Genomic DNA, 12,888 nt, shown 5'->3' on the forward strand with positions numbered 1-12,888 from the left:
TTATTTGAACTAAATATTTTAGAAAGAACCAGGTATGACTTTAACTAAGTGTATCCTGGGGTTTTTTTTATTTCCATTGAAAAATCTCAATCCCTAACCAAGCAGTGATCTTAAAGAAACGTCTATTTAACAATTACTCTTGTTGACCAAAACTATAAATGGTCAGCAAGTAAAAGGTGTAAATGCCAAGCACAAGAAAGAAGGAGAATATTGCCAGAATAGCAGAATTTTAATTGTCATGTTTTTTTTATGCCAATGTGTACACAAGAGCGGACCAAGGTCCTTCATTCACTTCGGAGAAACTACCCATAATAAGTTCAAACCCAAAGAGATCAGTGCCATGATAGCTTTACTACTATTGGCCCAGTGTTGGAACTGTTCCACTGACAATTATAAAGTTAGCTTTTATCTTCAGTAGAAACACCATTGATGAAACAGTAAATAATTTAAAGCAAGATAGGCAACAATGACTTATAGATATATAAAGCAAATAGAATAATTCTATTCCTACAATATTAAGATATTATTTCATTTTCAATAACACAGATTGTCTGACTTATATTTTATGAGTCGGTTCAAAATTCTGATTTGGACACCATACTTTAAAATAAGAATTTTGTTTATTTTAATTTACTTTTAATTTTATTTTATTTGTGACTTTTGTAAAAAGAGCATTTGCCATTGCCACAGCAGAAAGATGGAATTTCCCACCTGTTGAACTTCATTTTGTGACTTCTTTGTCAATCTTCATATCCCACTTAAAAACTCATCTTTTTGACATTCATTACAAAAATGGATTTGGCGAGATATAAATGAACATATTATCATTAATTCAATCAAATTTTGGTTTATTTATAATTTTGATTGCAGAATTTGTATCCTAACAATCATACAATATTGATAAATTTGTATATCAAATATATTAAATGAGATTCGTAATTTTTTTTAAAATATCGCCCTTTACATTATATGGTCAACAGATTTGGTTTGTTTAACTAACTGAATTGTTAAAATCACTGCAAAATACTTTACTATAAAAACCAGACAAAAAAAAATTAAATTCAACACCAAAGAGAGAGAGAATTAGACAAAATACAATGTTAGAAACTATTATGTCTAGAAGCCAAAAAATCAATTTACATTCACCGAAGATATCATGAGATATTTCTTCACATCGTTGACCCTGATATATCTTTGGACATCTGAAGAAAAAAGAAAAAAAAACAAGATTATATATATCATTATTTAATTTTTACAATGCAAGAGGTTTCAGTTATTAATAAATTACATTAAAATCATTCCATTACATTACATCACTCCATTAAATAATACCATTATTCCACATCACATTTTTCCATTAAATAATTTAATTTAACCATTTCATTTATTCCATTAAATTAATTCATTCCATAACTCAATTCTTTTATTCATTCCATTAAATTATTTCATTCATTCCATTAAATTATTTCATTCATTCCGTTAAAATATTTAAAGATACATTCTCACAAAAGTATTTATAGGGAAGTTATTTCCAATAAAATATGGTAAATTTGGTATAAATGAAAAGTCGTGATGCCCAATCTTACTAGAAAAATACCGAATTCCCTGAAAAACACCCATGAGACGAGCACTGGGCAAAGGGTATCACTAACTGGCAAACCAACGGTTTATTGTCTGTCAGCTCGACTTAGGGAGCGGTTGTTAGTTCTTGATTGAATGGTTAGGCAGTTTGGGGAACATTGATGGGTTTAAACATACAACAGACCCTACAATTAAACAGCGAAAAAGAAGTTGGCAGAAGATAATCCAAGAATTGACTTAGGCTTCAATATGTCTGGCAAATGGACAATAAGTAACAACAAATACACGCTGAAAATGGGCCCCCCACAATCAAGTTATATGACAAACATGGCTTCTAAAAATAGATTTGTTTATATCTTAGGGTATTTCCTCGCTAATACAATGTTTTGAGAGGGATTTCAAGCAAATTTTTGACAGATTAATTAGATTGAATATTTTTAGTCCCAGTTTGTATGTGGGAAGGTATTTTTAATTCATTCCATTAAATTATTTAAAGATACATTCCCGGGTACAAACTAGGTGATTTGATGATATATTTGGACTAAAACATATTCAAACTAATTAATTCATCATAATTTTGATTCAAATCCTTCTCAAAACATTATAATTGTCGGGGAATACCCTGGCTATAAAAAATTGATCAAAAGATGTCATGTTTGTGTCACATGACTTACCTCTCTCGGTACCTAGCAACGCAAGCGAAGTCAGAGGAAAATTCATTGCATACACAAGACGATGTTGTCTTTAATCGCTGACTATTTATTACGAATATCGAAGCCTTATTAAATTTTTGGATTATCCACTGCCCGCATGTTTTTTCGTGATTTTTATCTCAGAAAGTGTTGTACGTCTAATTCTTCATAAAGTTTATCAAAATGTACATCACAGCGCTCAATCTCCGCATGCAACCTTCGACGTCACGCGTGGAGACAGTCCTAACCGTCGGGCTGTCGATTAGGGAAACCCTTACATTTTTGTCCTGTATGTGCTCCATTAGTGTTTTTCAGAGAATCCAGTATTTTTCTAGTAAGATTGGATATTTCTATATACTTTCCATATATACCAAAATTGCCATACTTTTATTGGAAATAACCACCCGCTAAATACTTTTCTGGGAACGTAGCTTTAATTCACTCCATCCATTATTCCATTAAATTATTTAATTCATTCCATACATTATTCAAATAGATTATTTAATTTATCCATTTCAGTACATTATATTCCATTAATTCTTTGATTTGATTAAATTTATTCGAATAAATTTTTTAATTCATTCCATTCCATTAAATTCTTTGATTCCATTACATTATTCCATTAAATTCATTGAATTCCATTACATTATTCCAATAAATTAAATAATTCTATTAAATCAATCTAGTAAGTCATTCCATTAAATCATTCCATAACATTATTACCGGTAAATTAAATTAATGCATTCATGCAAATCATAAATTATAAGCTACATGTAGTATATACTTACTGGCAGTAGACGCTACGGTTTCCACCGTGAAGATCGATGGCGTAACATTCACCTCCATTAAGGCACGCGGACCTCTGGGCCTCCTCATCAGTACACGGATGACGATGGGTGAGGATTTCTTGAGTGACCGAATCTAATGGTGAGGCAGTTGTCTGTGGTTTACTTGGTGTTCTACCACAACCTTCTGGAAAATAAAATGACAGGAATTGATCAGAGCAATGACAGTAATGCTCAGAAACTGATGAAGGCAATGACTGTAATAGTTATATAACAAAGCGTACAAAATAAAAATGTAATTTTAAGGGGTTTAAAGTCTTATCAACAAAATTCTTTGGTGATTTTTAGATTGGTTGTGTGTGCAATGCTCGGGGGAGAATTTTGCCCAGACATCATCTTTGCTTTGAATTCTACCAAGAATACCTTTACGTGCCACGGTGGCTAAGTGAGTAAGACGTTGACTCGCTAGCCTAGAGGCTGCGGATTCAATCCTGGTGTTGGCCAAGAAAGTTCATCAGGATTTTCCGGCATGGTTTAAATTCCCCTTGTCAGTGGTGGAGGTAGGAGGGCCTGACAGTGACAGCTGTCTAGTTGTTCGGATGGGATGAAAAACAGAGGTCTTGTGTACAAATTGGCGTGCACATAAAAGATCCCTTGGCATTTGGAATTCGATATAAGAGTAGGCCGTTGCGCCGCTGTCAGGCAAAATTTCCCTCATAGCACACTATATGGCATATGCCCGTCTTCATTAGCCCAGTCAGAGCACAACAGTAGGATGTTAAACCCCATTTCATTTCATTTCAGCACAGCAATATGTACATGGATGGACCTCATTTTTTCATCCCATGACCAAAGTATTATGTTTATGAGATGTTGAATCCCATTTCTCTAACGTTTTACATACTTTCAAAGATAACTATGCAATATTCTATAATTACCTGTTTCACATTTGTGTTCATATCGAGATATAGTTTCACTGGTATTTACAAATATTTGTATAATACTAAATATTCCATTGAATAACATATTGTCTTTATTTCACTTTCTATAATCCACAATTTTTTAAAACTTTTCTTCACTTAAAATACTACAGTTAAATAAATTTTTCACCACAATTTGTTTGTTTCTTTAATTCATTTCAAACTTCTGAGACTCCAGTAAACCTGAACATACAATACATCCAAGATATTGTCTTTCTTAAACAGTTTTAAATTTTAAACAAGCTTTTTTTCCATCTTAATATGTTTGTATCATGGTTCAGAAACTTGATTTTTGAACTACGAAAAATAACTTAACCTGAGAGAACATTATAATCACAATTTCAAGATCTATTGATTATTGGTGGTGATATAACAAACTATCTACAAAAATGTAAACTTCTTGTTACTATGTATAATTCCTAATACATCAACAACCAGTTAATGATATTGAACACAATTATGCATATTATGGTCGGATCCAGCCATCAACCATACTATCAAAACTTGAGTTGGGATGAAAATCATCCACCCATCATTAACAATGTTTGGTTTTAACGCATGTCCAGCACGAATTGTGCCTGGCACATGTTTGGACAGGTAAAAACCTGAAATTATTTTCAGCCCTGCCTAGGAAATCACCTTTTCATAGGCTGTAAAGTATATTCGTTTGTTCATGAATGCAAAAGTCACTAAAACCTTATTTCCAAGAGAAACAAAACAAACGAAAATCTCCTGTCCCAATCAAACATAAATACTCCTAAAATATAACAGAACCATGTACTGACACCTTGAACATACACTAATGTAAGACAATTCTATTTACAGGAACTAAAATCTTATCTTGAAATCCTATCCAAGGTTCATGAAGCACCTCCCCCATCCTAATATAACATATTGTTTAACCATATCAAGAACAGATAACAAGATCGTATCTTGAAATATCATACTACGCTTCAAACACAAAAAGACATTATATTCAACAACAAAATACAATTGTTATATTTAGGGAAAATTCTATGCAGTCCCTGGATATAATGATTCTAGTTCTACCTGACAAGATGTCAGGCACTATCTATGAACTAGTACATGTATTTTGAACTTTCTGCTTGACATGTATTAATAGTATCAATAAAAACAGGATAAATCTGTGCCAGACAAAATGACCAGGTACCAGAGGGAATGTGTCCGACAAAGCCTGAACTTGTGTCTCACAATGTCTAGGACTGGGGCCTTATTCACGAAAACTTAAACTAAGTTACAACCGAAATTTTAAGAAATACTGCAACTTCATTGGATATATGCAAATTGATTTTACTGGTCAGCCAATCGAATTGCAGTATTTCTTAAAATTTCGATTGTATCTTAGTTTAAGTTTTCGTGAATAAGGGCCCAGGTGCCTTATTTCTAGGCTTGACTATATCCAAGGTGTAACGGTTAATAATATAATTTCTTTCACATCCAGAAAATTTGTCCTGGGTCTAAAAGAAGAATCAAACATCTGGATTTGTATCCTCAAGACCTCAATGCAGACAAAATCCTGCATCCAAGGTCAATAAAGTTGTTCTCAGTAATGTATCTCTCATCCAGAAATAAAGCAACTTTAAATGAAATAGAACCAGATTACTATCTTGAAATACTATACAACAAAAAAAAACAATCTACAGTCCTTAAAATATCAAATATACAAGATGTAAACATTGATCCTAATGGGGAATAATTAATGGTTGTTTTTTTTTAAACCATTGAATAAAATTCCAAATCTTTTAAATAAAAGCAAAAAAAAACCAGACAATAATTTGAGTTTGTGGACTATCTATATGGAATAAAATGGTGTTTAACATCCTACTTTCCTGCTCAACACAGGCTAATGAAGACGAGCATACACCATGCAATGTGCTTTGAGGGAAGTTTTGCCGAGACAGGATGATTCCCACCCACTTTTTATCGAATTCTCACTGTCAAGGTTTCTTTCACATGCACTCAAACTGGCATACAAGTGGACCGTGGTTTAAATTGTCCCATCGGAACAAATACAGCTTGTTTCCTTGCCAGGCCCTTCATCCTGCCCCAATGCCATGGGAAAGTCAAGACTGGAAAATCCCAGGGAAATATTTCCGCCAGCACCATAATCAAGCAGCCACAATCACTCCCTACTTCCTATATGAGACAATATCAATATATAATCAATGCCGAGTAAAATATATGTGGCAGCAAGTGCTCCAGAATCAGTAAGCTTACCCTACCCTAAACATGATGCTAATTGTTCTCCGTTGAAACAAACAGTATCACTCCTCTATCAACAAAAAATCCTGCATAAAAGACAGGAATCAATGGTATCAATTACTTGTCTGTGTCACATCAACAGATAAAACAACAATTGCAGCAATATGTCTCTATTTACCCAGAATGTCAATACACCACAGAGTGATTCACAATACACAAATATTGCGCAATACCTCTCAATATATACCACAATGGCTCTGTATTGTTTTCTAAAATAATTCTGGATTATGTTATTCTTTTCTTGACCAATTGTCAAACACAGTTCATCCTAACTGTTCAGCAGAAAACATAGAAGAGTACAAATCTTCAAAAATGTTAAAATAAGTGAAAAATACCTCAAATACACCTTGTATTTGTACATTTCAGGATAATGTCAATCTGTAGCTCAGCACTAATTTCCCAGCAAAAACACAGAACACAGCATATATTCCTAAATGTTTAATAGTGTGGAAAAACCCTTCACAACAACATAAAAAAAACAAATAAAATTACCAGAACAACAAATGTCATGTACCATACTGAATTGACAGCCATGTTGATCTGTCACAGGACATCATAGATCACAAATATGCCATAAAAAGACAATTGATATCCAGTGTTCTGGGAAGCATGCACATACTGTCTCATGCATGTCCTGCTTCACAATATCAAAAGATACTTTCAAGTTCCACACCTAATTGTTAATAATTATGAAAAATTACAACCAGTTGTGAAATAATAACTGCTAAACACAATTCCAGTTAGATAAGTACCAAATCTATAATTCCAGTTAGAGAAATAATAAACCTTGTCAAACATAACTCCAATCAGGTAATAACCATTGCCAAACCTAATTCCATTAAGAGAAGTAATAACCATGACCAAACCTAATTCCAGTTAGAGAAGTAATAACCACAGCCAAATCTAATCCCAGTTAGATAAGTAATAGCCTCGGGCAATAAGTAATTCTCAAATATAATTCAGAGCAGTAATAACCATTTCCAACTAATACCAGTTAAAAAAAAATAACCATATCCAAAGTTAATTCCAGTTAAGAGAAGTAATCAATGCTGTTCCATCTAATTCCAGTAAGAGAAGTAATAACCACAGTCAAAACTAATTCCAGTTAGAGTAGTAATAACCACTATCAATTCTAATTAAAGAGACAAATTAATATAACCCTTATCTAAATAAAATATTGTCTAAATCCAATCTATTTCTAGTTAGAGAAGTAATAAATTCTGTCAAAACTAATTCATGTTAGAAATGTAATTACCACTGTCAAAACCAATTCCAGTTAGAGGAGTAATAAACACTGTCAAATCTAATTCCAGTTAGAGAAGTAATAAACACTGTCAAATCTAATTCCAGTTAGAGAATTTCAAATCACAGTATGTGAAGCATAATTCTGTAAAATGGCCATGAATCTTGTTAGACAAAAAAAATTACCAATGATTAATGTCAAAGCTCAATGTGTGAAGATAATTCTGTAAACTGAAAAGAAGTTTATATATGAATTAAATTTCATGGGCATCAATAACTCAAAACATGCTCGACAAATCTGAATAAATAATGCCTTAGAGGGTTAATGGTGAAGAAATGACATATGATTGACACTAATTGTCAATATCAATCATTTCGAAGCAATTAAATCTTCTTTGCCTTATCAACTTAAACTTGACTCAAGTCTACAATCCACGAACAAGTCATTTTACACTTTAATTTCATTTTACAACTTCTGATAAAACTAAACAACACAGCATTTTGGAGAAGGTTAAAAATTCTATTTTTCAAGATTTCAGGCAAGGTTTGGTTCATTCAATCAAAATAAAAATAAAATTGTCGTTATTTATTGCAAATAAACTAAACGATTTCATTTTAGGAATAATTTACAACTTAAGTCTTGTATTATATGTATTTGTGGAGAATAAATTTGCATTAAAACTAATCCTGAACAGAAAAAATTTTCTGGTCCTGTGATCAAAAATAAATAAATTCATGATTTTATTGTAACATATGTTCATTGTATATAAGTTAAAACTATAGTATATTATGGTCACCAATCAATAACACATCAATTGAAGAAAAGAAAATTGATCAGTACATGAGCAATAATTTTCTGGTAATTTGTTATGGGACATGCGTAACCATAACCTAAACAAAATTGGATACAGAACTTTTCAATACATCAAATTACCAATTTAGTGGAATATAATCATGAATATATCAGAATTTTGATTACGAGTCAGTTTATAAATCTAACGTGAAAACTTGATTATTTCGTTACTATCATTAACCATCCAAAAGGAGAACATTTTTGGGTGTCTATTCCATTTTCTAGTGGATTGGAATAGTTGTGCAGTTCAAATATCACTAATATTATTGTTATTTTACTAAAGCATTTACCCATTTTTTAATAAGAAACAATTAAAATCATGGTATTTCTTTAATGAATTGTTGGTCATATTGTTTTGGTTTTTAATAATGTAAAGGTTGAGTAAAAAATAGACTTGTTCTAGATCAAACAGAGAATAACTTCAACCTGCAGAATGAAACAGAATTCATTCACCTTACACAGCTTTACTACACCTTATGATGTACATTTCACTGTTGTTCTACCACCACCAAAACCTTACTGATTCCTTATGTCCCAATAATATCTAATTATTTGCCAATAAAATATTTTATCCACATTTTTTACATACTTCTTTTTTTTCCCCACAAACCATTGATTTCCATCTAACAACTTTCACATGAAAAAATACAATCCATACATCTACACAATTTCGCGTTGCAGTCAAAAACCAAAAATTCAATTTTTGTTTCACTGATAAATAAGAACTACCTTGATTTCATCAGTCAGGAAATTCTACAACACAGGAAATTCACAACCATGCGTTATATTCTATTTATATACAAGTTATCTCAGCCAATCAGCGACCTGCCGGTTTTGGCTTCATGAAATCGTGAATATTGCATGCTTGATTCTCGTAAATTTTGTCATTCACATATATTTCCTCAAACTGTAAATAAATTGTTCCACTCTACTGAGTAATGATTAATGTTTCCCTACATTCATGTTGATCTATTTTTAGTAACAATCAATTAATATAGAGTAGTAGAATTCTGTGATCAATGATGACATTATTAAACCTACACTGGTAGTAAAAATCCTTCAACTATATTCAAGTGATCTGTAATTCCACATTCTAATATAGAAATACAGAGTGAAAACATGGAGTATAATGTCCAACCAACTTGGTCATTTTGAGAATAATATATATTCACTTGTGCTCAGGAGCCTTTAGAAGTGAAAGGAAACTGGAGTACCTGGAAAACCCCACATGGTTACATGGTAAATCCCACTGATTGTCACCTACAAACCTGGGATCAAACCCATGACTGTCCATGATTTGTCTGTGCTGTTCAGGTCATGTTTTATCAACTGCTCATGTTTTGTGTACTACCCATGTTTTGTGTACTGTCTATGTGTGATGTTCATGTTTCATTTGTACTGTCCATGTTTTGTCTGTACTGTCAATGTTTTATCTGCACTGACCATGTTTTGTTTGTACTGTCATTTATATTTTGTATATTGTCCACGTTTGATCTGCGCTGCCCATGTTTCATTTGTACTGGCACAGTCCATCATTTTGCTGTACTGTTCATGTTTTGTTTGTGCTACCAATATTTTGTCTGTATTATTGTCCTTGTTTTGTCTGTGCCATGCCATGTACAATTTGTCTGATTTGTCCATGTTTTGTCTAGGATGTCCATGCTTTGTCTACTGTCTATGTTTTGTCTAGTAATGTCCAGTGCTAAGATATATTGAATTCTGTGTTTTACTATCAACAGTTTAAGCCATAACATTAAACTAAAATTAACAAAAAAGAGTTTAAGGTTGTGTGAATGATATCGGGGCTTAGCCTAAGTAAATCCATTTCCATATGACTAAACAGGGGCTGATACAGAGGGAACACCCCCCACCCCTTTTTATTGGCAATTAATTTTAAGAAATACCTTTATTATATAAAAGCATTTCTTGAGATTAACACTGTTTACGATATTATCCAATCATGTTTCCAACCCCTCTTTTCCAAATTCCTATATCCACCCCTATTTGTCACTTTAAGATCAATGGTTAACTATGGTTTTGTACCATTATTAATTGAACTGTTAATGAAAACCAAAGTAGAGTTTATTAGCTATGATTCAATTGATTAAGTACTATAAACAATAACTACTATGAGTTTTATGTACTGTTAGGTTAATACAATAATCATGTACTGTTAATACTACATTCCTAAAATAGTCTGGTCCATTAATGATAACAGAATTTAAGCAGTTCAATAACAGACAATGCCACGTCCATGTTATTACGCTTGACTGTTCTAGAAGATTTTAAAAGATTAAAGGAGTTACAAACTAGTTACCTGTTCAAGCGAGAAGAGATAAGATGGAATGGAGTATTACAACATACTACTTCTGCCATTTTGAGACTAACTTGATAAATATTCAAACTATGGTTACATTGCAAACAGTCAAAGATTCTTTAAGTACACACCAGTATGTATGGGTGGCCCTACATTTCTTTTGTCCAAGAGAGAGAGAAATGGGGTTCAACGTCCACTCCACACAAACCAAGTCATTTCGAGACTAACATATGGTTCAATTTTATTTCAATAATTAGCTTGTGCATAGGAGTCTTTAGCAGTGGGAGGAAACCGAGAGAAAAGCAAAGATGTTGGACAGGCGACCCTACTCCTTGTAACGCACAACCTGGGAATCAAAACCACGTCTGTTGACTCAATGACAGACCTTGTGATACAATATGTACACGCTAACCATTCGGCCACCCAACCCCCTCTTTTGTCCCATACAAATGACTAGCTACAGTCACACTTCTTTAATGAGTGATATTTTGATTTCTTAAAATGATTACAATTTAGCTTGGGTTAAGCCATGATAAATTATATACTGTCTAAAATTTCAAATTACAATCAGCGACTTATACATAAATGTGAGTATTAGCTTATAAAAAATAATTCATATGCAAGAAATAAAATGTTTAAATGATATTAGGATGACGTAGAACAATTGATATTGTTGTAAGCATCAAAGAGAATTAACAATATCTAATGCCATTGTAACACAGATTATGAGAAAACATTAGAAACCATTTTATCAATATTGTACTTGTTGACATTGACTGACTTGATCTGAAAATGGTGGTGATTTCTACATTATGGATGTGGATGGAGGTGACGAAAGACAGAGGGGAGAAATTAAATGGGGCTTATCATCCTACTTTTCCGCACCATCAGGGTAAATGAAGATGTACAATTGGGCATACACCATAATATGAGGGAAATTTTGCCCAGACATTGGCTTTTCCACCTTCTCTTCCTCAAATTCCAACTGCCAAGAATTCTATTACACGCAAGCCGACTTTTAGGAAGGACATCAGTATTTTGTCCCTTTTGAACAACTAGATGTACTTCCTTGACAGTTCCCACCAATGCCTAATTGACTAAACCACCATGGCTCCCAGTTTATAGAGGAAGTAAAAAGCCTGTTCAACAAGATTTATAATACATGCATGATATAACATCAGAGCAAAAAAATATCCTTGAAAGGAAGATAATTGTGTAAAATATTTTTTAAAAAATAATGATTGACTGGTTATTCATATCTGTAAATGCTTATTGTAACTTGATAATAGAAAGAAAAAATCCATCTTATACTATTCTAACATTTCCTATCTATATTAAGAATTAATCATTAATTTTACATGAAAGGTAAATTAGTTCAAATTAGTCAATAAATCAATTGTGTTACATTTAATTGGGCCATAAAAATAGGATGATAATTACTATAACGTATAGATAATTGATCTACATAGAGAGAAAATAAAACATATAAACATGTAAAACGTGAAAATTTGTTGATACAGGTTTCATTTTCAAAAAGGAGTTAGTAAAGCATGTAAAATCCTCCAGTCCTTCGTACCGTTAATTGCTGCTGTCCTTTGTTTCCATTTTCTAGTATCTATGCACTTTATAAATATGTGTAAATACTGGCACTATATATAAATGCTACTTTTATAGACTAGGTGGGATATCTTGGTAATTACAACTTTTATGTATCCATACTAAAATTGTTTCCTTTGAAGATAAAGTTATCAATACTACTACTACTACTACTACTACTTCGAATCCTGATAATAAAACATAATATTTGAAAGGTTTCAAAAAAAAAAAAATCATGCTTTATGTCAATCTAACCTCAACCAAAAGAACTGGAGGTATCAATAAGATAAAATTTTAAAGACTGATCAAAATGTTAGAAAGAACTCGATCAAGGTTGTGCAACTCGGATTTTGAAATATTGACTTTTTTCTTGTGGCCTCACGAATCATTGATGCTCCATATCACGCCAGAAAAAATAAACATATGCCTTAAAAAAGCATTAGCACTTCTGAAATCTTAACCGATTGGATTAAACTATGGTCAATACTGACTGGAATGGATAATATTTTGCTTTTTTTGAGAATAGTACTTTTTATCTAAATGATTAAGTAGGGGAACA

This window comes from Patella vulgata, chromosome 2, assembly GCF_932274485.2.
Source record: "Patella vulgata chromosome 2, xgPatVulg1.2, whole genome shotgun sequence".
Classification (NCBI taxonomy): Eukaryota; Metazoa; Mollusca; class Gastropoda; family Patellidae; genus Patella; species Patella vulgata.